The sequence below is a fragment of the Nicotiana tabacum genome, chromosome 1, assembly GCF_000715075.1.
Source record: "Nicotiana tabacum cultivar K326 chromosome 1, ASM71507v2, whole genome shotgun sequence".
Lineage (NCBI taxonomy): Eukaryota > Viridiplantae > Streptophyta > Magnoliopsida > Solanales > Solanaceae > Nicotiana > Nicotiana tabacum.
The window spans coordinates 158,946,996-158,973,128 of record NC_134080.1 but is presented as its reverse complement, the minus strand read 5'-3'; positions in this window follow the sequence as shown (position 1 = coordinate 158,973,128).

Sequence of the window (26,133 nt, the reverse complement as noted above, 5' to 3'; positions counted from 1 at the left end):
AGAAGAACAGGTTGGAATTAGGGATGATTAAGATCACCTAAAAGGTCCAGTTCAAGGTTAAACAAAAAAAAAAACTGAAAAAAAATATTTGATTAGAAAGTCTGTAAATTGTGTATAGTTCGATTAAATCTTGCTCAGTCTCATACTTTACATGGTATACTCTTGTGCCATGTGTTAAAATGACTCATTAATCTCTAATGATATTTTCTCTATTTTGGCAAATTTAGACTTACACAAGAGAATTATAAATGAAGAACCTGGTTCATCAAGATAACACGATATATTTTCTACACTCTGCATAATTTGAAATAACTATATTTGGATCATGAGCAGAGTCCTACCAAATACCAAAGTTCTTTTTAACTTATCCGTTACAAGTGAACCCGTTACGTTCAAGACTCCTGACCGTATTAAACTACCTAGATTCTTTTAAGTATGCTACTCAGGGGGAAGAAAGTGGTTCTTCTGAAACTGAACATGTATCTTCTAATTCTAAAGTTTCTCCTGAGACAATTTCTAAAGTTGCTGCAAATTTGGAAAATAGATTTGTAGGATCTATAGCAGGTGTTGAGACTACAGAATCTGAAGAAGTTGGTGGTAAAAATGAAAAAATAGAGCAAGGGTGCTCGGAGTACTGTGAGGGGAAAGGGGACAAGAGTGGCTGATCCTTCACTCACTCCTGTGAGTTTAACCAAAGACGCAGGTGCAATGGTTATTTGGAAAAATGAACCTGGTTCATCTGTAGAGGAAACCCTCGTAGACCTGCAGATGAAAGTGACTGAAAGCTATAATCCAGCTTCTTGATAGAGTTATCAATGGAGCCAAATCTCATACCATTCCCTATGGCTCCATTCTCACAACTGTGCTTGCACATGTCAATATACCTATAAAAAAGTGGGAGGTACCAGTGAATAGCAAGGTCAGAGCCTTGGTGCAAGAAAGTGGGGCTAAGGATGCTGAGATTAAAAGGCTGAAGAAGAGGTTGGCTGAGATGGAGACTAAGAGAGATGCTCTCAGAATTAAGCTGGCAAGAGAAAAAGAGAAGAATGATGGCATTCTTCATGGTGTGATGAAACTCCTCCAAGTTAAAAATCAAGCACCTAGTTCTTCCTAGCCATAAGCCTCATAGCTTAGTGTAGATTAACCAGTGACCCAATTTGGGATTTTTTGTTTCTTTTGCTCATGTTTTCAGTATTTTTATTTCTTCTTATGCTTTGTGGTAGAATCTTATCAATCATCAATGAAATTCGCTGTCTTTTGCTCTAACTGTTTGTTTATATTTCTTTGATAGTTAAAATTTTTAGCTTGATCTATGATGATTAATCCATGATTGCATTTGAAGTAGCCTCAGTGGCCATGAGTAAGCTTTAAAATTTGGTTATCTCACATTTTTTATGAAACTTTTCGATGATGCCAAAAGGGGGAAAAATGTTGTGCTTTAAACAAGTAATGTTTATAACCTAATGTACCTGGTCCTTGATGATAAGTGATAAAAAGGAAAAACGTTTCTAACATTGTGTCGATGTTGAGTTGAGTTGAAACAGGACCTAAGCTTATAAAAAGCACAGAGTTTGTCATCATCAAAAAGGGGGAATTTGTTGGCCCAAGTAAAGGTTAGTTATGCAACTTTTCGATGATGCCAAAAGGGGAAAAAAGTTGTGCTTTAAACAAGTGATGTTTATAATCTAATGTACCTGGTCCTTGATGATAAGTGATAAAAAGGAAAAATGTTTCTAACATTGTGTTGATGTTGAGCTGAGTTGAAACAGGGCCTAAGCTTATGAAAAGCACAGAGTTTGTCATCATCAAAAAGGGGGAATTTGTTGGCCCAAGTAAAGGTTAGTTTTGAAGACTGACAAAGGAACTCAGGATGAACCAGGTCCATCCCTCAGGTGTAGAAAAATGGGCAGATTCGAGCATGTGGGTTGTACGTGAAGGAGATAAGCTTAACTTGGTGTATTTAATATCTCCTGATAGAAAATGTTGCATAATTGATAAGGAGAAAGACGTCTTAATCAAAGAGAACACTATCCAAGATAGAAAAGGAGTTAGAAGTTGAAATCAACTAGAACTCTTCCACCAAGGAAGAGTTGCATTAGAACTCTAGTTATTTCTTTATCTACTAACTCTATAAATTGCAGGATATTCTCACATTACAAGTGTAATGTTGATACCCAATTTTTGATACCCAATTTTTACCTATGTATTTTTATATACAAAATACTTTCAAAATAACATATATAAGTATGCCCAAGTGTTTTGGTATTTTTTTTTAATTTTTTAAAAAGATTTTAAAATCAATTTATTGTCCACTTTAGCAGTACAAAAACCAATAATTATTCCCAAGATTATCATTTTGTGATATCTTATTTTATTCTCATATTTACACCAAAATATAATTAAGGTGATTTTTGTATATTTTTTACAAATCTATTTGGTATTTTTAAGCTAAATTGCATGTAATTGCAATTATAGCCTATCTCACGATTAGTATCATTTTATAATTGTAATATTATTTCCAGTATTTTTAAATTAATATTTATATATTATTAATTGACTCAGTACTTTTAGTTTGCTTTTAAGATTATTTTTTCTATTTTTATAAAATAAAAGGGAAAACTAGCTATTTAACATCTAGCCTCATTCCATTTCAAATACAACATTTTTACCTTTCAATTTTAACCATTATTTTACCCAATCTTAACCCATTTGGACTGGCCCAATTTTTAATTTGACAAAACCCACAACCCGATCCAAATGACCCTTACCCGGTTCCCACCTACCCTCCTAAATATGGGTCGTTGATCACACAAGATCAACAACAATAACTCACCCTTCCATAATTAAACCAAACGGCCTACCCTAATCTCCCTCATTCTCACCTGACCCGCCGCCTTTGAATCCCAAATGCTCTCAAATCCTCTCATCAGCTCTTCGAAACCCTAGCCTCCTCCTACCTTATTTCACCATGTTTTTACCGAAATCCATGGCTTCTCAGGCCATGGACGGTCTGTACTAACCCCTCACCATCATTATACCTTGGGTGTTCGAGGTTTTGAAGGTTGACTTCGATGGTTCTTCCAGATATTCTCAAATCTTCATTTCTATAGCTTCTCCGGCCATGCTCCTGCACATTTAGGCCTCAGGAGCCTGATTCCTCACCTCTTCGACTCAGGATCTGATTTTTCTTCCAAGCCTTTCTCATTTCTAGAGTTTCTCCGAAACCCTAAGTTGTTCGAGGCTCTTCTCTATTTATTTTCTTAGATCTATGGTATGTTCGTGTTCTACTGGGCTTCTAAAGTGTTTACCCCAAATTTTCTTTTCAAAAATCGTTTCTGAAAAAGTTTTCAAAAAGATCTTTCTGATTCTTTCTTTATGTGTGTTTGTCTGTTCTATGCTCGTATGGCTTCTTTTACTACGCGTGTACTGTTCTCCTACTCTTCTTTTTCTACTATACCTGTTACTCTTGTTAATCCTTGTTATGTTTCCCTTACTCTTCTACTATATGTGCTTACTGTTGAGTTTTTTTATTTTTGTTTGCTCAATTAGACTGTGTTTGCGTTCTTGCTGAACATGTTTCCTCTATTTTAATTTAAGTCTGTATCACCTCTTCTTTTCTGAACTTGTTTAAGTTCCAAGTTTCTCAAATATGTTCTCTATGACATCAAATTAGCTTTCTTTCTTTGTATCATGTCTGTTTGTTTCTCATAAGTTTTTGAAAGAGGCTTGTGAGCCTGTTTCAATGACTTGCTTTCTCATCTCTATGAAACCCTAGGATTTGGGGGTTTCTTGGCAATTTTGAATTTGTGCGAGTTAGGGTTCCGCTTTGGGACCCTGAACTCTCAGACTCATTGTGAGTCTGCAAACTGGACTTGTACCCTTTCTTGCTCATGATTCTGAACCTCTCTTTGAGTAAACTCTCTTCTATATAACTTCTTGATTCACATGTTTGTGTGCTTTATATATGGGAACTCTTCTTTCAAAAGGTCTTTACCGACTAATTAATTGATTTTGAATTCCTTTTAATGAGTCCTGACTGATTGTTATTGATTCTCTCTAATTGAACCTTCTTTACCTTTCCTGACTTGGTTCATTCGAGAAAAAACTTGTAACTTGATTTCCCTAGCGGTTTGATTGATTCTCTTTCCTTATTTTTCCCAAACCGTGTACCACTGAGCTTTTCCTTAAATAAACTTCTATGTATTTACCCCTTTTGTGCTACTTTGAAAAGGTTTTAATCAAAATTTCTTTCCTTACATGTCTTCTGCCCGTTTGAAATCCAATCCCTTAACTGAAGGAAAATCCTGTGTGATTGATTGCAAGTTATTTTCTTACCTTTCTTACTTGCTTCTCTGCACTATAAAAGGGACTACCCTTCCGCACTTTTAACACACTTCCAATTCAATACTTTTACACCACTACTTCGAGTTGAATACCTCGAGCCTTTAGTTCAATACTTTCGACTTACTTACATACTTACAATACTGCTTTGAGTTCAATACTCCTACAGCATTCTACTCTTTCTGAGATCTTTTGGAACTGTTTGCTTGCAACTTGGCTTTCTCAAGACTGCTTTTACTTGTTTGTTTTCCCTAAAACTGGTATGTTCTAATTTAACTTTTCTGCCTCACTCCCCTATGTGTTTGTTTACAGTTTCTGCAAGCTTGTTTACTTTGCTATTCATGTTCAGTGATTAATGTTAACTATGTAAACTATTTTTTTTCTTTGCATCTACTGTTTGTGATGAATTCCCTATACCCCCACTCCCTTCTATGTGTTTGAGTTAAGGTTCATGTCCTGACAGCATCCAAGTTACTGCTTAGGTCTGAACCTGATCCTCAATGGATCCTAACTCCCAACTTTGGCTAACAGGCTGGTCAGGGGTGTACCAACACTCCTAATTGCTGGGCATGACCACCAGCCTGTCATGGCCTTCCCCTAAATCCCCTCTATGCACTTGCACTCTCTCTTAGATTCTAAGTTCTGCCCCCTCCTATGAGCCTTGCTTTGGGACCTTGAGTTCCCTCTGAACTTGGACATTTGAGGGCTGGCTCTTCCACACTGCACTTGCTTAAGTCTGCAATATATTTGGGGTGTAAGCATTGCCCGGAGTCCACTTGAGGCTCTTAGGGAACTTTGACACATCCCAAATGAGAGAAAGGCTTTAGAAATCTGATCCTGGAAGTTGGTTCATCTCATATTGTTAGACCTTGAGTCTGAATTAGGCTCCTTGGTTATAGCTTAAATTTCTGATGTAATTTTACTTTTCTTGATTCATTCTGGTCTGTAATATTTTATGGGGTTCTAAGTAAGAAGGGGAGGGTCATTTATATATGCAAAGGGTAGACAACATGCTCATAGGTGTTACTATTTACAAATTCTGCACTTATGCATTTCATATAGATATCATGCCTATAGTTTCTGCACTTTTTCATTAGAAATCCTGCCTATAAGTTTTTGCACTTCTGCATATCATATAGAAATCCTGTCTGTAGATTTTTTTTCCTGCACTTCTGCATATAGAAATCATGATTATAGGTTTTCTGCACTTCCGCATATACCTCCATCATTAGGCAAACAGTTATAGGATAAAAAATAACAAAATGCATCCTATATACCATGTCTATAGGGCTCCTGCCTAGAAAGCATGCCTATAGGAGTAATTAACCAAATCTGAATCGTTTGCAAGTCTAAAATCAGTAGTAATGTCGTTTAATATCTGCAGATCTTATTTTTATATATATATATATATATATATATATATATATATATATATATATATATATATATATATATATATATAGAGAGAGAGAGAGAGAGAGAGAGAGAGAGAGAGAGAGAGAGAGAGAGAGAGAGAATATATATATATATATATATATATATATATATATATATATATATGCTGTAAGCCTTCTTTAAAATCAGAGTAAACATCGTTAGATATCATGCCTATAGGTTTCACCTAGGCAAGCCATTAGGTAATTAATTAACTGCATCAGTCTTTGATAATTACAACCAATTGAGGCCTAATTCGGACTTCTCATATTAGATATATGTGATAAATCAGCGACCATAACCAATATTTGCAAGTCATGCTAAACAATTTGTTTCTTTAAATGAGGAGGCCCGTTTGAGCCCTTTAAACTGTTATGTGTTCTCCCATACCTGCCTTATATGTTTTGATTGTCGCCCCAGAATTTTATCCTTTTAAAACTCTGAAAAGCCAAATCTCCCTTCCCTTTAGGACTAGTAGTCCCAAATGCCTCCGGGACTGATAGGATTGGGGCGGGTACTAGCATGCAATAAATAAACGAAACCATTCCGCGTTTAATACCTCAACGGGGTGTGAAAGGATAGATATGGATATGATGAACGGTGCGCTAATACCACGTGTAACCCCTCTTCTGAGGAGTGATTACCGGGTATTGCATTGATGTGATCTATATTATTTGTAAACCTAGGACCACCTTTCCTTTATTTTTTTATTTTATTCTCAAGCTATTTCTTTAAAATTTCTGCTTTCTTTACTTTCGTCAAACTCTCAACTTGCTTGCAATATTATGTGAAACCCCCCTTCTATTTGATACTTCTATTTGCTTACTTGTTATTCAAAGTCACAATTGTAGCATGGTCGGGAACCACACTAATGGATCTTGGGGTGTGCCTAACACCTTCCCCTCGAGATAATTTCTAGCCCTTACCCGAACTCTGGTTTTCCAACTCGAACTCTTATTTAGTGTCCTAATGCACTTTAATCATTAGGTGACGACTCTTCAAAAAACCCAATTCCCAAGAGGGAACGAGTTGTCCTCCCAAATGTCATGAACCCGATTTCGCTTTTTAGAAAAAGGGGACGCGACAGCATGACGACTCTGCTGGGGATACTTTAGCTTTTACCATTTCATGCTACTTATGACTTTACTGTTTCTTTATTGCCTTTATTTAATGTCTTTATCTCTTCTTCTACTACGAAACTGACTTGGCTCTTTGTTTCTTTTCTATAATGCTTTCTTTTACTGCTTTCCTTCAATACTGTTGTAATTATGAGCAATTATTGTAATCATTACTTTATGAACGTGCAAATACGTGACAACTTGTTTCATTCTTGTAATTGCATATTCAACATCATATTCCACTCGTACCAAACAAAATACCATAGCAACGCTTATAATGAGTGGTTGCTCCCTTCCAATAGTATCACCCCTAAATTTTGTAAAGGCGTATTTGCGGTAAAACCAATCGATCAGCGATGCAGTCGACGGTTCCGTGCCTTTTCCTCTTGAGTTGTCCGCTCAAGGGTACCAGTCTAATACCCCATAGAAACTTTACTCTGTTTAATTGTGCATGCATCGCTGTCAAACCTAGCCGAGTTAGTTATGTTGTCCGCATAATGACTCTTTAAGATAGCCTTGTCCAAAGTCCACTGCGTTCCCTTGGAACCCAAACGGACATTACCACGTCTGTGCATTTATTTGGAGAACTAAATGCTGCTTATGCCAATTATTGATATTAAATAGTCGAGTCTGGCGGGGGTAAGGGTCTAACACTTTATTTTGCAGAAAATGAGGCACGAAATCCCCAGATTTGGAATGGTAACCAACATTCACCCAAGGTTGCTAAGTTGGTGGGAGGACCTTCACTCCAGTGATCAGACCCTCATCCGCCAATATTTGGGAAATTTGCCTTCTCTTTTGGAGATTCAACCCGACAACAAAATCATAGAGGCTGCAACTCTATTCTGGGATGGCGATAGATATGTGTTCCGCTTCGGGGACCTTGAAATGATACCTCTACTCGAGGAAATAAGAGGATTAGCTAGTATACTGTGGGAGACTCCGGGTTTACTTATGCCGGAAAAGCGCAAGGGTAGGGGCTTTTTCAAAATGATGGGACTAAAGAAGAACACAGACTTGACCTACTTGAAGGATTCCTACATTTCTTTCGACTATCTGTACGAGAGGTATGGCCATAGCAAGTCCTACCGCACTTACCCAGATGAATTCGCCCTCACATCATTAAGGCATATCCACAGAAGAGTCTTCGTCTTTATGTTCTTCTTTTTGGGATGATAGTATTTCCTATGAAGAAGGCTAGGATCCATACCAGACTGGCCATGGTCACCAAGACTTTGATGGAAGGAATTGTCGGGCAGCCTTTTAGCATAGTACCTATGATCGTTGCGGAGATATATCGAGCCCTGGAAAACTGTCAACGAGGGGCCAAACACTTTGAGGGTTGTAACTTACTGCTCCAACTCTGGCTCATGGAGCACCTCCAAAAGGGTGAATATCAACAAGAGATCCTGCGCAGAGACTGGGATGATCATATCGCCTTCCATCAGCCAAGGAGAATGAACTATATGCCTGACATGTTTGCCCAACCAGAAGATGCTAAAGGGTGGGTAGAGTTGTTCGGAAATCTGAAAGAGGACCAAGTGCAATGGATGTTCGAATGGTTCCCTACTGAAGAGTTCATCACTCGATCCAGGGATGCTCCATTTCTGATACTGATCGGTTTGAGAGGAACCTACCCTTATGTCCCCCTCCGAGTTATGAGACAGGCTGGTAGGAAGTAGATTATACCAAGGGTCGACAAGATGAGTCACTTCCGGGCTAACTTCCAAGCTGATGACAGTCCTTATAAGTGCCAAGCTCAGCATATATGGCATTGCAAGATCATCATAGGAAGAGATACTATCGAACCAGACAGATACCATGTTGGCTGCACCCCATACTATTCAGGCTGGCTGGAGGATAATCACAATGGTCTGGGCTAACCCGGGTTTGTTCGAGGTCACAAAATCATCGATGAAAGGGCTGAAGCATAGATCAAATACAACCAACTGCACAAGAGGATTCGGGAATATGAAAGCGAGCACCGTGAGATTCAAGAAGCCCACCAAAAACTAATTGAAGTGTGGAAAGACATGGCTGTCAGTGCCAACAAGCGATTGGGATACCTAGAACGAGGTTTAGTGGAGCTAGGAAGGAAGTTCATCCAGAGGATCGAAAACTGCCAGAATCCTGAGGGAAATGAAGGAGGACACCTGGCTAGATCCTACTTGCTGCTGGGACTGCGTGAGTTGGTGAAGGTGTTCAATGGAGCTAAAGAGGCCGAGTCTGGGGAAGGTCCTTCTAGGACCAAGTAGTTATGATCTTTTCATTTAAATGTAATAAGGCCAATGGCCATTAGTGACATTTTATTTTCTGCTATTTTTAGTGTCGTTTTGGGGTTCGTCTTATTTTTATCAATAAAATGAGGCATTTAGCATTATAAGTTCTCCAAATCAACTTGTCGCTAGGCCTACCTCGGGCACAACGAGCCTCCCAAATTAGGACACGAATTATATTCTCGCACTATGTGTTTAAATATCGCAACTTCTTTTTCCTACAACCCATACTAACTTGCTACCTTTGTTTTTATTTTTTTTGTTTTGTTTTATTCTGCACTCTGGCATCGTCATCATACTCCACAAGATCTAAGGGCCCTTCTATACGAGTTGTGAGCCGAGGAGCACGCCTCAACAATTGGTCCATCAAAACCACCAGGGCCCGGAAAGCTTCGGGGTAGCAAGGCTGAACAAAGCACCATGCATTATCTTTATTTTTCGCTAGTTGACTTTCTTTCCGCATTTTTAATATTGAAATAAGAGCTACAATGTTCAAAACAATTATGAAATTTATCAAAGCATTTCAATTTCTCATAAATCTTGCTCTTATTACTTTTTATCGTTTACTTTATTTACACAGCATTACTATTACTTATCTTGATGAACCGACGATTGTGACATGCAATGAGACAATGCAACAAATGGATATAGACTCAGAAGAAGATGATATACCAGAAGAGGTTGTTAAAGAGGTTGAGGATTTTGAGAACAGACCTAAGTCTAACCTGGACGAAACTAAGGTTGTCAACCTGGGAGATGCAGAAAATGTCAAAGAAACGCACATCAGTGTTCATTTGTCACCATCAGAAAAGAAAGACTACATGGAATTTCTAAGGGAATATGAGGACATATTCGCCTGGTCTTATGATGACATGACTGGTCTCAGTACATCTATTGTAGCTCATAAACTGCCAACCGATTCGACATGCCCACCAGTAAAACAGAAGCTCAGGAGGTTCAAATCCGACATGAGTTTGAAAATCAAGGAAGAAGTCACCAAGCAAGTCAAGGCCAAGGTTCTCAGGGTAGTAGAGTATCCAACATGGTTAGCCAATATTGTGCCAGTGCCGAAGAAGGACGGGAAGGTTAGAGTCTGTATCGACTACCGATATCTCAACTGGGCCAGTCCGAAAGACGACTTCCCCTTGCCGAACATAAACATTCTAATTGACAACTACGCCAAGCATGAACTGCAGTCGTTCATTGATTGTTTTGCTGGGTATCATCAGATATGGATGGATGAGGAAGACGCGGAGAAAATGGCTTTCATTACGCCGTGGGGGATGTATTGTTACAAAATGATGTCGTTTCGGTTAAAGAATGCTGGGGCCACCTACATGAGGGCCATGAATACTATTTTCCATGACATGATACACAAAGAGATTGAGGTGTATGTAGACGACATCATCATCAAATCCAAGAGAGCCACTGACCACATGGAAGATCTGAGGAAGTTCTTTGACAGACTAAGAAGGTACAACTTGAAGCTGAATCCTGCCAAGTGTGCATTCGGGGTTCCGGCCAGAAAACTACTTGGGTTCATTGTGAGTCGCCGAGGAATAGAACTGGATCCGTCAAAGGTCAAAGCCATCCAAGAATTGCCACCACCGAAGAACAAGAAATAGGTTATGAGTTTCTTGGGAAGACTTAACTACATCAGCCGATTCATAGCTCAATCCACTGTCATTTGTGAGCCAATCCTTAAGATGTTGAAGAAGGACGCCGCTACCAAATGGACTGATGATTGTCAGAAAGCCTTTGACAGAATCAAGGAATACCTATCAACCAGTTTTGCCACCAGTTTTGGTCCCGCCCGACCGGGTAGACCGCTATTACTCTACCTTGCAGTATTGGATGGAGCTTTTGGTTGTGTTCTGGGGCAGCATGATGAAACGAGAAGAAAGGAGCAAGTCATCTCTTATCTCAGTGAGAAGTTCACCCCATACGAGGCCCGATATTCTCTATTGGAATGCACTTGTTGTGCTCTGACTTGGGTAGCTCAGAAGTTGAGGCACTATTTCTGTGTTATACTACTTATCTCATATCAAGAATGGATCCTTTGAAGTACATCTTTCAGAAGCTCATGCCCACTGGCAAGCTAGCCAAGTGGCAAATCCTGCTGATTGAATTCGACATTATTTACATGACTCAGAAGGCAATCAAAGGACAAGCACTGGTAGATCATCTTGCTGAAAATCCCATGGATGGAGAATACGAGCCTCTAAAGACATATTTTCTTGATAAAGAGGTATCTTTCATAGGGGAATATATTGCAGAATCCTATGATGGTTGGAGAATGTTTTTCTACGGAGCAACAAATTTCAAAGGGGTTAGCATAGGAGCAGTCCTAGTATTAGAAACCAGTCAGCATTATCCGATATCTACCAAGCTCAGGTTCCCGTGCACCAACAACATGGCCGAGTACGAAGCCTGCATCTTAGGGCTCAAGCTGGCCATTGACATGAACATTCAGGAATTACTAGTGATTGGAGATTCAGACCTGCTTATACATCAGGTCCGAGAAGAATGGGTAACCAAGAACTCCAAGATACTCCCTTATCTGCAACATGTACAGGAGTTGAGGAAGAGGTTCACAAAGATAGAGTTCCAACATGTTCCCAGAGTTCAGAATGAGTTTGCCGATGCATTGGCTACCCTATCGTCAATGATACAACACCCATACAAGACTTCATTGATCCTATTCCGGTAAAGATCTATGATCAGCCAACTTACTGTGCTCATGTATAAGAAGAAGCAGACGGAAAACCTTGGTTTCATGATATCAAGGAATATTTAACGAAGGGAGAATATCCAGAACTCGCAAATCCTACTCGGAAGCACACACTTCGGAGATTATCTAACAACTTCTTTCATAGCGGAGGAATCCTGTATATGAGGACTCCTGATTTGGGATTACTAAGGTGTGTCGATGCAAAGGAAGCATCCAGGCTATTGGAGGAAATTCATGCAGGGACCTGCGGTCCACATACGAACGGTTTTGTCTGAGCTAAGAAAATACTCCGAGCTGGTTATTTTTGGATGACTATGGAAACGGACTGCATCCAGTATGTCCGAAAATGCCATCGCTATCAGATACATATAGACATGACAAAGGTGCCTCCAAACGAGCTTACTGCAATAAGCTCGCCATAGCCGTTCGCCGCTTGGGGAATGGATGTTATCGGACCTATCGAGCCTGCCGCATCAAACGGGCACAAGTTCATTCTAGTGGCAATTGATTATTTCACCAAATGGGTTGAAGCAGCATCGTACAAAGCAGTGAATAAGAAAGTTGTAGCAGATTATGTCCGCGACCATATTGTTTGTCGGTTCAGAATTCCGGAGTCAATAATCACTGATAATAGTTCCAATCTCAATAGCGACCTGATGAAAGCCATGTGTGAAACCTTCAAGATCAAACACAAAAATTTACGGCTTACAGACCTTAGATGAACGGAGCTGTAGAAGCCACCAATAAGAATATCAAGAAGATACTAAGGAAGGTGATAGAGAAACATAAGCAGTGGCATGAGAAGTTATCATTTGCTTTATTGGGATACCGCACCACAATTCGCACATCAACCGGGGCAACTCCCTATATATTGGTTTATGGTACAAAAGCAGTCATTCCCGCTGAGGTAGAATTCCTTGAGAATCATATAGGAATCAGAACTTGATGATGCAGAATGGGAAGGAGTCGCTACGAGTAGTTAGCTCTTATAGATGGGAAAAGAATGAATGCAGTTTGCCATGGTCAACTTTATCAGAACAGAATGTCCAAAGCATTCAACAAAAGAGTCAAGCCGAGACAGTTTACACCGGGGCAGCTGGTGTTAAAGAAGATTTTCCCGCATCAAGATGAAGCCAAAGGGAAGTTTTCTCCCAACTGGCAGGGCCCATACATGGTTCACCGGGTTCTAACCGGAGAAGCCCTCATACTTGCAGAAATGGACGGTGAAGTTTGGCCGAAGTCGATCAATTCAGATGTAGTGAAGCGATAATAAGTGTAACTCTTACGATTTCCTGTATGATGTAATTTGAACTATGCCTGACCTGATTCCCATTTAAGAGGGGATACGTAGGCAGCCCTATGGGTTCGATCACAATTCAATAAAATTTTCATTCCCCCCCTCCCCCCGCTACTGGAACCTGGGGCAGGATTTTGAGGAGGACCCTCAAAATTCTGAAGTTGATTTCAGCCATTTGTCGCACGCATCCGTCAGAAGCACCAGCCCAGTAAACTAGGGTAGAATTTTAAGGAGGACCCTCAAAATTCCGGAGCAAGAGAGGTTGAAATGTCTTAAACCGCGTCGCATTCGTCCGTTCATCTAAAGAAAACTATTTTAAATTATGTATTTATGTTACATTTTTCTGAATCATGCATGCTTGGTATCAAAATTGCTTTATTTAGCAACGCTACCCCAATGATACACAACGGAAAGCAGGACAAGCGAAGCTCATGGGGAAACGAACTAACCTTCCCCCCTTTACAAAACTCACAATTTTTCTTTGGATGCAGGCACTCAAGTCGTAAAATCATCAGATATATCTATACACTCATACTTCCCATGAATACAACTCTCGGAATCATCACCTATTTACAGTTGCTATCCGTACATGACATCCACAGCAGCCACAATATTGCAATCAACTATCATCTATCAGCTAAGAGATTTCATTACTATTCGCCTTTTATTTTCTGCATAAGGCTACCTTTCTGCCTTCTGAGGTTAAGCTCTACCTCCATGTGCATTTCTCTGCATTGCATAAGGCTACCTTTCTGCCTTTCGAGGTTAAGCTCTACCTCCATCTGCATCTTCTGCATTGCATAAGGCTACCTTTATGCCTTCCGAGACTAAGCTCTGTCTCCATCTGCATTTTCTGCATTGTATAAGGCTACCTTTCTGCCTTCCGAGGTTAAGCTCTACCTCCATCTACATTTCTCTGCATTGCATAAGGCTACCTTTCTGCCTTCTAAGGTTAAGCTCTACCTCCATCTGCATCTTCTGCATTGCATAAGGCTACCTTTCTGCCTTCCGAGACTAAGCTTTGTCTCCATCTGCATTTTCTGCATTGCATAAGGCTACCTTTCTGCCTTCCGAGGTTAAGCTCTACCTCCATCTGCATCTCCTACATTGCATAAGGTTTCCTTTCTGCCTTCCGAGGTTAAGCTCTACCTCCATCTGCATGGCTGAAATACCGCCACCTTATTTCTCTTGCACGACTAAAATATCGCCACTCTATTCCTCATGTACGGTTGAAATACCACCATCTTATTTCTATTGCATGGCTGAAATACCGCCACCCTTTATTTGCATCTTGCATCGGCTGAAAGATCGCCACCTTCTGCATTTTCATGGGCTGAAAGATCGCCAATTTGTCCAAAGGCGTCATTGTTCGGAGGCACCACTTTCATAGCCCGAGAACGCCATACCATGGCATGAGGACCCCATTTTATCTTTTGCATATCATTATTCAAAGGCATCATGGTTCGGAGGCATCATCCTCATAGCCCGAGAACATCATTTCATAGACTGCGAATCCTTTATCATACGCTTCATGGCCCAGGACATCATGGTCTGAGGACGTCATCCTAACCGTCCAAAGACAGCATTCACAGTCCAACGGGAACTTGCATCACATTTAAATTTATGCACAATATATATATGCTGGTATTGTTCATTCGCAGGTACACCGGCTAGCAACGGCCATCTTAGTAGGAGAGATCCCGCTCCAGTTCCTGTAGCTTATCAAACTCTGGCCATTCTTTCTCAACCTGAACATCGCGTCCGCTTTTCGAAAATCTCCATTGGCATACTCCGCCGATGGATCCCGAACTACATATGGCCTGATTCCTGTAATACCAGGGATATGTAGACAGCTCAGAAACTAGAGCTCGGACAAAACTCTTTAAAATTGTTTCATTCGGTCAAAATTGGCCATCATATCTTTACCCGACAACTCTTTCATCCTTCCCGGGTAAAGAGGGGAAACTGTTGATACCCAAATTTTCCCTATGTATTTTTATATACAAAATACTTTCAAAATAGCTATATATATATATATATATATATATATATATATATATATATATATATATATATATATATATATATGCATATATAAGCATGCCCAAGTGTTTTGGTATTTTTTTCTAATTTTTTTAAAAGATTCTAAAATTAATTTATTGTCCACTTTAGCATTACAAAAACCAACAATTATTCCCAAGATTATCATTTTGGTGAATAACTTATCTTATTCTCATATTTATACCAAAATATAGTTAAGGTGATTTTTGTATATTTTTACAAATCTATGTGGTATTTTTAAGCTAAATTGCATGTAATTGCAATTATAGCCTACCTCACGATTAGTAGCATTTTATAATTATAAAATTATTTTCAGTATTTTTAAATTAATATTTATATATTATTAATTGGCTCAGTACTTTTAGTTTGCTTTTAATTTTTCTTTTACTATTTTTATAAAATAAAAGGGAAAACTAGCTATTTAACATCTAGCCTCATTCCATTTCAAATACAACATTTTTACCTTTCAATTTTAACCATTATTTTACCCAATCTTAACCCATTTGGACTGGCCCAATTTTTAATTTGACAAAACCCACAACCCGATCCAAATGACCCTTACCCGGTTCCCACATACCCTCCTAAATCTGGGTCGTTGATCACACAAGATCAACGGCCATAACTCACCCTTGCATAATTAAACCAAACGACCTACCCTAATCTCCCTCATTCTCACCTGACCCGCCGCCTTTGAATCCCAAACGCTCTCAAATCCTCTCATCAGCTCTTCGAAACCCTAGCCTCCTCCTACCTTATTTCACCATGTTTTTACCGGAATCCATGGCTTCTCAGGCCATGGACGGTCTGTACTAACCCCTCACCATCATTATACCTTGGGTGTTCGAGGTTTTGAAGGTTGACTTCGATGGTTCTTCCAGATATTCTCAGATCTTCATTTCTATAGCTTCTCCGGCCATGCTCCTGCACATTTAGGCCTCAGGAGCCTGATTCCTCACCTCTTCGACTCAGGATCTGATTTTTCTTCCAAGCCTTTCTCATTTCTAGGGTTTCTCCGAAACCCTAAGTTGTTCGAGGCTCTTCTCTATTTATTTTCTTAGATCTATGGTATGTTCGTGTTCTACTGGGCTTCTAAAGTGTTTACCCCAAATTTTCTTTTCAAAAATCGTTTCTGAAAAAGTTTTCAAAAAGATCTTTCTGATTCTTTCTTTATGTGTGTTTGTCTGTTCTATGCTCGTATGGCTTCTTTTACTACGCGTGTACTGTTCTCCTACTCTTCTTTTTCTACTATACCTGTTACTCTTGTTAATCCTTGTTATGTTTCCCTTACTCTTCTACTATATGTGCTTACTGTTGAGTTTTTTTTATTTTTGTTTGCTCAATTAGACTGTGTTTGCGTTCTTGCTGAACATGTTTCCTCTATTTTAATTTAAGTCTGTACCACCTCTTCTTTTCTGAACTTGTTTAAGTTCCAAGTTTCTCAAATATGTTCTCTATGACATCAAATTAGCTTTCTTTCTTTGTATCATGTCTGTTTGTTTCTCATAAGTTTTTGAAAGAGGCTTGTGGGCCTGTTTCAATGACTTGCTTTCTCATCTCTATGAAACCCTAGGATTTGGGGGTTTCTTGGCAATTTTGAATTTGTGCGAGTTAGGGTTCCGCTTTGGGACCCTGAACTCTCAGACTCATTGTGAGTCTGCAAACTGGACTTGTACCCTTTCTTGCTCATGATTCTGAACCTCTCTTTGAGTAAACTCTCTTCTATATAACTTCTTGATTCACATGTTTGTGTGCTTTATATATGGGAACTCTTCTTTCAAAAGGTCTTTACCGACTAATTAATTGATTTTGAATTCCTTTTAATGAGTCCTGACTGATTGTTATTGATTCTCTCTAATTGAACCTTCTTTACCTTTCCTGACTTGGTTCATTCGAGAAAAAACTTGTAACTTGATTTCCCTAGCGGTTTGATTGATTCTCTTTCCTTATTTTTCCCAAACCGTGTACCACTGAGCTTTTCCTTAAATAAACTTCTATGTATTTACCCCTTTTGTGCTACTTTGAAAAGGTTTTAATCAAAATTTCTTTCCTTACATGTCTTCTGCCCGTTTGAAATCCAATCCCTTAACTGAAGGAAAATCCTGTGTGATTGATTGCAAGTTATTTTCTTACCTTTCTTACTTGCTTCTCTGCACTATAAAAGGGACTACCCTTCCGCACTTTTAACACACTTCCAATTCAATACTTTTACACCACTACTTCGAGTTGAATACCTCGAGCCTTTAGTTCAATACTTTTGACTTACTTACATACTTACAATACTGCTTTGAGTTCAATACTCCTACAGCATTCTACTCTTTCTGAGATCTTTTGGAACTGTTTGCTTGCAACTTGGCTTTCTCAAGACTGCTTTTACTTGTTTGTTTTCCCTAAAACTGGTATGTTCTAATTTAACTTTTCTGCCTCACTCCCCTATGTGTTTGTTTACAGTTTCTGCAAGCTTGTTTACTTTGCTATTCATGTTCAGTGATTAATGTTAACTATGTAAACTATTTTTTTTCTTTGCATCTACTGTTTGTGATGAATTCCCTATACCCCCACTCCCTTCTATGTGTTTGAGTTAAGGTTCATGTCCTGACAGCATCCAAGTTACTGCTTAGGTCTGAACCTGATCCTCAATGGATCCTAACTCCCAACTTTGGCTAACAGGCTGGTCAGGGGTGTACCAACACTCCTAATTGCTGGGCATGACCACCAGCCTGTCATGGCCTTCCCCTAAATCCCCTCTATGCACTTGCACTCTCTCTTAGATTCTAAGTTCTGCCCCCTCCTATGAGCCTTGCTTTGGGACCTTGAGTTCCCTCTGAACTTGGACATTTGAGGGCTGGCTCTTCCACACTGCACTTGCTTAAGTCTGCAATATATTTGGGGTGTAAGCATTGCCCGGAGTCCACTTGAGGCTCTTAGGGAACTTTGACACATCCCAAATGAGAGAAAGGCTTTAGAAATCTGATCCTGGAAGTTGGTTCATCTCATATTGTTAGACCTTGAGTCTGAATTAGGCTCCTTGGTTATAGCTTAAATTTCTGATGTAATTTTACTTTTCTTGATTCATTCTGGTCTGTAATATTTTATGGGGTTTTAAGTAAGAAGGGGAGGGTCATTTATATATGCAAAGGGTAGACAACATGCTCATAGGTGTTACTATTTACAAATTCTGCACTTATGCATTTCATATAGAAATCATGCCTATAGTTTCTGCACTTTTTCATTAGAAATCCTGCCTATAAGTTTTTGCACTTCTGCATATCATATAGAAATCCTGTCTGTAGATTTTTTTTCCTGCACTTCTGCATATAGAAATCATGATTATAGGTTTTCTGCACTTCCGCATATACCTCCATCATTAGGCAAACAGTTATAGGATAAAAAATAACAAAATGCATCCTATATACCATGTCTATAGGGCTCCTGCCTAGAAAGCATGCCTATAGGAGTAATTAACCAAATCTGAATCGTTTGCAAGTCTAAAATCAGTAGTAATGTCGTTTAATATCTGCAGATCTTATTTTTATATATATATAATCAGTAAGAGTAATTAACCGAATCTGAATCGTTTACAAGTCTAAAATCAGTAGTAATGTCGTTTAATATCTGCAGATCTTTTTTTTTATATATATATATATATATAACCAGTAAGCCTTCTTTAAAATCAGAGTAAACATCGTTAGATATCATGCCTATAGGTTTCACCTAGGCAAGCCATTAGGTAATTAATTAACTGCATCAGTCTTTGATAATTACAACCAATTGAGGCCTAATTCGGACTTCTCATATGAGATATATGTGATAAATCAGTGACCATAACCAATATTTGCAAGTCATGCTAAACAATTTGTTTCTTTAAATGAGGAGGCCCGTTTGAGCCCTTTAAACTGTTATGTGTTCTCCCATACCTGCCTTATATGTTTTGATTGTCGCCCCAGAATTTTATCCTTTTAAAACTCTGAAAAGCCAAATCTCCCTTCCCTTTAGGACTAGTAGTCCCAAATGCCTCCAGGACTGATAGGATTGGGGCGGGTACTAGCATGCAATAAGTAACGATACTATTCTGCACTTAATACCTTAACGGGGTGGGAAAGGGTAGATATGGATATGATGAACGGTGCGCCAATACAACGTGTAACCCCTCTTCTGAGGAGTGATTACCGGGTATTGCATTGATGTGATCTATATTATTTGTAAACCTAGGACCACCTTTCCTTTATTTTTTTATTTTATTCTCAAGCTATTTCTTTAAAATTTCTGCTTTCTTTACTTTCGTCAAACTCTCAACTTGCTTGCAATATTATGTGAAACCCCCCTTCTATTTGATACTTCTATTTGCTTACTTGTTATTCAAAGTCACAATTGTAGCATGGTCGGGAACCACACTAATGGATCTTGGGGTGTGCCTAACACCTTCCCCTCGAGATAATTTCTAGCCCTTACCCGAACTCTGGTTTTCCAACTCGAACTCTTATTTAGTGTCCTAATGCACTTTAATCATTAGGTGACGACTCTTCAAAAAACCCAATTCCCAAGAGGGAACGAGTTATCCTCCCAAATGTCATGAACCCGATTTCGCTTTTTAGAAAAAGGGGACGCGACAGCATGACGACTCTGCTGGGGATACTTTAGCTTTTACCATTTCATGCTACTTATGACTTTACTATTTCTTTATTGCCTTTATTTAATGTCTTTATCTCTTCTTCTACTACGAAACTGACTTGGCTCTTTGTTTCTTTTCTTTAATGCTTTCTTTTACTGCTTTCCTTCAATACTGTTGTAATTATGAGCAATTATTGTAATCATTACTTTATGAACGTGCAAATACGTGACAACTTGTTTCATTCTTGTAATTGCATATTCAACATCATATTCCACTCGTACCAAACAAAATACCATAGCAACGCTTATAATGAGTGGTTGCTCCCTTCCAATAGTATCACCCCTAAATTTGGTAAAGGCGTATTTGCGGTAAAACCAATCGATCAGCGATGCAGTCGACGGTTCCGTGCCTTTTCCTCTTGAGTTGTCCGCTCAAGGGTACCAGTCTAATACCCCATAGAAACTTTACTCTGTTTAATTGTGCATGCATCACTGTCAAACCTAGCCGAGTTAGTTATGTTGTCCGCATAATGACTCTTTAAGATAGCCTTGTCCAAAGTCCACTGCGTTCCCTTGGAACCCAAACGGACATTACCACGTCTGTGCATTTATTTGGAGAACTAAATGCTGCTTATGCCAATTATTGATATTAAATAGTCGAGTCTGGCGGGGGTAAGGGTCTAACACTTTATTTTGCAGAAAATGAGGCACGAAATCCCCAGATTTGGAATGGTAACCAACATTCACCCAAGGTTGATAAGTTGGTGGGAGGACCTTCACTCCAGTGATCAGACCCTCATCCGCCAATATTTGGGAAATTTGCCTTCTCTTTTGGAGATTCAACCCGACAACAAAATCATAGAGGCTGCAACTCTATTCTGGGATGGCGATAGATATGTGTTCCGCTTCCGGGACCTTGAAATGATACCTCTACTCGAGGAAATAAGAGGATTAGCTAGTATACTGTGGGAGACTCCGGGTTTACTTATGCCGGAAAAGCGCAAGGGTAGGGGCTTTTTCAAAATGATGGGACTAAAGAAGAACACAGACTTGACCTACTTGAAGGATTCCTACATTTCTTTCGACTATCTGTACGAGAGGTATGGCCATAGCAAGTCCTACCGCACTTACCCAGATGAATTCGCCCTCACATCATTAAGGCATATCCACAGAAGAGTCTTCGTCTTTATGTTCTTCTTTTTGGGATGATAGTATTTCCTATGAAGAAGGCTAGGATCCATACCAGACTGGCCATGGTCACCAAGACTTTGATGGAAGGAATTGTCGGGCAGCCTTTTAGCATAGTACCTATGATCGTTGCGGAGATATATCGAGCCCTGGAAAACTGTCAACGAGGGGCCAAACACTTTGAGGGTTGTAACTTACTGCTCCAACTCTGGCTCATGGAGCACCTCCAAAAGGGTGAATATCAACAAGAGATCCTGCGCAGAGACTGGGATGATCATATCGCCTTCCATCAGCCAAGGAGAATGAACTATATGCCTGACATGTTTGCCCAACCAGAAGATGCTAAAGGGTGGGTAGAGTTGTTCGGAAATCTGAAAGAGGACCAAGTGCAATGGATGTTCGAATGGTTCCCTACTGAAGAGTTCATCACTCGATCCAGGGATGCTCCATTTCTGATACTGATCGGTTTGAGAGGAACCTACCCTTATGTCCCCCTCCGAGTTATGAGACAGGCTGGTAGGAAGTAGATTATACCAAGGGTCGACAAGATGAGTCACTTCCGGGCTAACTTCCAAGCTGATGACAGTCCTTATAAGTGCCAAGCTCAGCATATATGGCATTGCAAGATCATCATAGGAAGAGATACTATCGAACCAGACAGATACCATGTTGGCTGCACCCCATACTATTCAGGCTGGCTGGAGGATAATCACAATGGTCTGGGCCAACCCGGGTTTGTTCGAGGTCACAAAATCATCGATGAAAGGGCTGAAGCATAGATCAAATACAACCAACTGCACAAGAGGATTCGGGAATATGAAATCGAGCACCGTAAGATTCAAGAAGCCCACCAAAAACTAATTGAAGTGTGGAAAGACATGGCTGTCAGTGCCAACAAGCGATTGGGATACCTAGAACGAGGTTTAGTGGAGCTAGGAAGGAAGTTCATCCAGAGGATCGAAAACTACCAGAATCCTGAGGGAAATGAAGGAGGACACTTGGCTAGATCCTACTTGCTGCTGGGACTGCGTGAGTTGGTGAAGGTGTTCAATGGAGCTAAAGAGGCCGAGTCTGGGGAAGGTCCTTCTAGGACCAAGTAGTTATGATCTTTTCATTTAAATGTAATAAGGCCAATGGCCATTAGTGACATTTTATTTTCTGCTATTTTTAGTGTCGTTTTGGGGTTCGTCTTATTTTTATCAATAAAATGAGGCATTTAGCATTATAAGTTCTCCAAATCAACTTGTCGCTAGGCCTACCTCGGGCACAACGAGCCTCCCAAATTAGGACACGAATTATATTCTCGCACTATGTGTTTAAATATCGCAACTTCTTTTTCCTACAACCCATACTAACTTGCTACCTTTGTTTTTATTTTTTTTGTTTTGTTTTATTCTGCACTCTGGCATCATCATCATACTCCACAAGATCTAAGGGCCCTTCTATACGAGTTGTGAGCCGAGGAGCACGCCTCAACAATTGGTCCATCAAAACCACCAGGGCCCGGAAAGCTTCGGGGTAGCAAGGCTGAACAAAGCACCATGCATTATCTTTATTTTTCGCTAGTTGACTTTCTTTCCGCATTTTTAATATTGAAATAAGAGCTACAATGTTCAAAACAATTATGAAATTTATCAAAGCATTTCAATTTCTCATAAATCTTGCTCTTATTACTTTTTATCGTTTACTTTATTTACACAGCATTACTATTACTTATCTTGATGAACCGACGATTGTGACATGCAACGAGACAATGCAACAAATGGATATAGACTCAGAAGAAGATGATATACCAGAAGAGGTTGTTAAAGAGGTTGAGGATTTTGAGAACAGACCTAAGTCTAACCTGGACGAAACTGAGGTTGTCAACCTGGGAGATGCAGAAAATGTCAAAGAAACGCACATCAGTGTTCATTTGTCACCATCAGAAAAGAAAGACTACATGGAATTTCTAAGGGAATATGAGGACATATTCGCCTGGTCTTATGATGACATGACTGGTCTCAGTACATCTATTGTAGCTCATAAACTGCCAACCGATTCGACATGCCCACCAGTAAAACAGAAGCTCAGGAGGTTCAAACCCGACATGAGTTTGAAAATCAAGGAAGAAGTCACCAAGCAAGTCAAGGCCAAGGTTCTCAGGGTAGTAGAGTATCCAACATGGTTAGCCAATATTGTGCCAGTGCCGAAGAAGGACGGGAAGGTTAGAGTCTGTATCGACTACCGATATCTCAACTGGGCCAGTCCGAAAGACGACTTCCCCTTGCCGAACATAAACATTCTAATTGACAACTACGCCAAGCATGAACTGCAGTCGTTCATTGATTGTTTTGCTGGGTATCATCAGATATGGATGGATGAGGAAGACGCGGAGAAAATGGCTTTCATTACGCCGTGGGGGATGTATTGTTACAAAATGATGTCGTTTCGGTTAAAGAATGCTGGGGCCACCTACATGAGGGCCATGAATACTATTTTCCATGACATGATACACAAAGAGATTGAGGTGTATGTAGACGACATCATCATCAAATCCAAGAGAGCCACTGACCACATGGAAGATCTGAGGAAGTTCTTTGACAGACTAAGAAGGTACAACTTGAAGCTGAATCCTGCCAAGTGTGCATTCGGGGTTCCGGCCAGAAAACTACTTGGGTTCATTGTGAGTCGCCGAGGAATAGAACTGGATCCGTCAAAGGTCAAAGCCATCCAAGAATTGCCACCACCGAAGAACAAGAAATAGGTTATGAGTTTCTTGGGAAGACTTAACTACATCAGCCGATTCATAGCTCAATCCACTGTCATTTGTAAGCCAATCCTTAAGATGTTGAAGAAGGACGCCGCTACCAAATGGACTGATGATTGTCAGAAAGCCTTTGACAGAATCAAGGAATACCTATCAACGCCACCAGTTTTGGTCCCGCCCGAGCCGGGTAGACCTCTATTACTCTACCTTGCAGTATTTGATGGAGCTTTTGGTTGTGTTCTGGGGCAGCATGATGAAACGAGAAGAAAGGAGCAAGTCATCTCTTATCTCAGTGAGAAGTTCACCCCATACGAGGCCCGATATTCTCTATTGGAATGCACTTGTTGTGCTCTGACTTGGGTAGCTCAGAAGTTGAGGCACTATTTCTGTGTTATACTACTTATCTCATATCAAGAATGGATCCTTTGAAGTACATCTTTCAGAAGCTCATGCCCACTGGCAAGCTAGCCAAGTGGCAAATCCTGCTGATTGAATTCGACATTATTTACATAACTCAGAAGGCAATCAAAGGACAAGCACTGGTAGATCATCTTGCTGAAAATCCCATGGATGGAGAATACGAGCCTCTAAAGACATATTTTCTTGATAAAGAGGTATCTTTCATAGGGGAATATATTGCAGAATCCTATGATGGTTGGAGAATGTTTTTCTACGGAGCAACAAATTTCAAAGGGGTTAGCATAGGAGCAGTCCTAGTATTAGAAACCAGTCAGCATTATCCGATATCTACCAAGCTCAGGTTCCCGTGCACCAACAACATGGCCGAGTACGAAGCCTGCATCTTAGGGCTCAAGCTGGCCATTGACATGAACATTCAGGAATTACTAGTGATTGGAGATTCAGACCTGCTTATACATCAGGTCCGAGAAGAATGGGTAACCAAGAACTCCAAGATACTCCCTTATCTGCAACATGTACAGGAGTTGAGGAAGAGGTTCACAAAGACAGAGTTCCAACATGTTCCCAGAGTTCAGAATGAGTTTGCCGATGCATTGGCTACCCTATCGTCAATGATACAACACCCATACAAGACTTCATTGATCCTATTCCGTTAAAGATCTATGATCAGCCAACTTACTGTGCTCATGTATAAGAAGAAGCAGACGGAAAACCTTGGTTTCATGATATCAAGGAATATTTAACGAAGGGAGAATATCCAGAACTCGCAAATCCTACTCGGAAGCACACACTTCGGAGATTATCTAACAACTTCTTTCATAGCGGAGGAATCCTGTATATGAGGACTCCTGATTTGGGATTACTAAGGTGTGTCGATGCAAAGGAAGCATCCAGGCTATTGGAGGAAATTCATGCAGGGACCTGCGGTCCACATATGAACGGTTTTGTCTGAGCTAAGAAAATACTCCGAGCTGGTTATTTTTGGATGACTATGGAAACGGACTGCATCCAGTATGTCCGAAAATGCCATCGCTATCAGATACATATAGACATGACAAAGGTGCCTCCAAACGAGCTTACTGCAATAAGCTCGCCATAGCCGTTCGCCGCTTGGGGAATGGATGTTATCAGACCTATCGAGCCTGCCGCATCAAACGGGCACAAGTTCATTCTAGTGGCAATTGATTATTTCACCAAATGGGTTGAAGCAGCATCATACAAAGCAGTGAATAAGAAAGTTGTAGCAGATTATGTCCGCGACCGTATTGTTTGTCGGTTCAGAATTCCGGAGTCAATAATCACTGATAATAGTTCCAATCTCAATAGCGACCTGATGAAAGCCATGTGTGAAACCTTCAAGATCAAACACAAAAATTTACGGCTTACAGACCTTAGATGAACGGAGCTGTAGAAGCCACCAATAAGAATATCAAGAAGATACTAAGGAAGGTGATAGAGAAACATAAGCAGTGGCATGAGAAGTTATCATTTGCTTTATTGGGATACCGCACCACAATTCGCACATCAACCGGGGCAACTCCCTATATATTGGTTTATGGTACAAAAGCAGTCATTCCCGCTGAGGTAGAATTCCTTGAGAATCATATAGGAATTAGAACTTGATGATGCAGAATGGGAAGGAGTCGCTACGAGTAGTTAGCTCTTATAGATGGGAAAAGAATGAATGCAGTTTGCCATGGTCAACTTTATCAGAACAGAATGTCCAAACCATTCAACAAAAGAGTCAAGCCGAGACAGTTTACACCGGGGCAGCTGGTGTTAAAGAAGATTTTCCCGCATCAAGATGAAGCCAAAGGGAAGTTTTCTCCCAACTGGCAGGGCCCATACATGGTTCACTGGGTTCTAACCGGAGAAGCCCTCATACTTGCAGAAATGGACGGTGAAGTTTG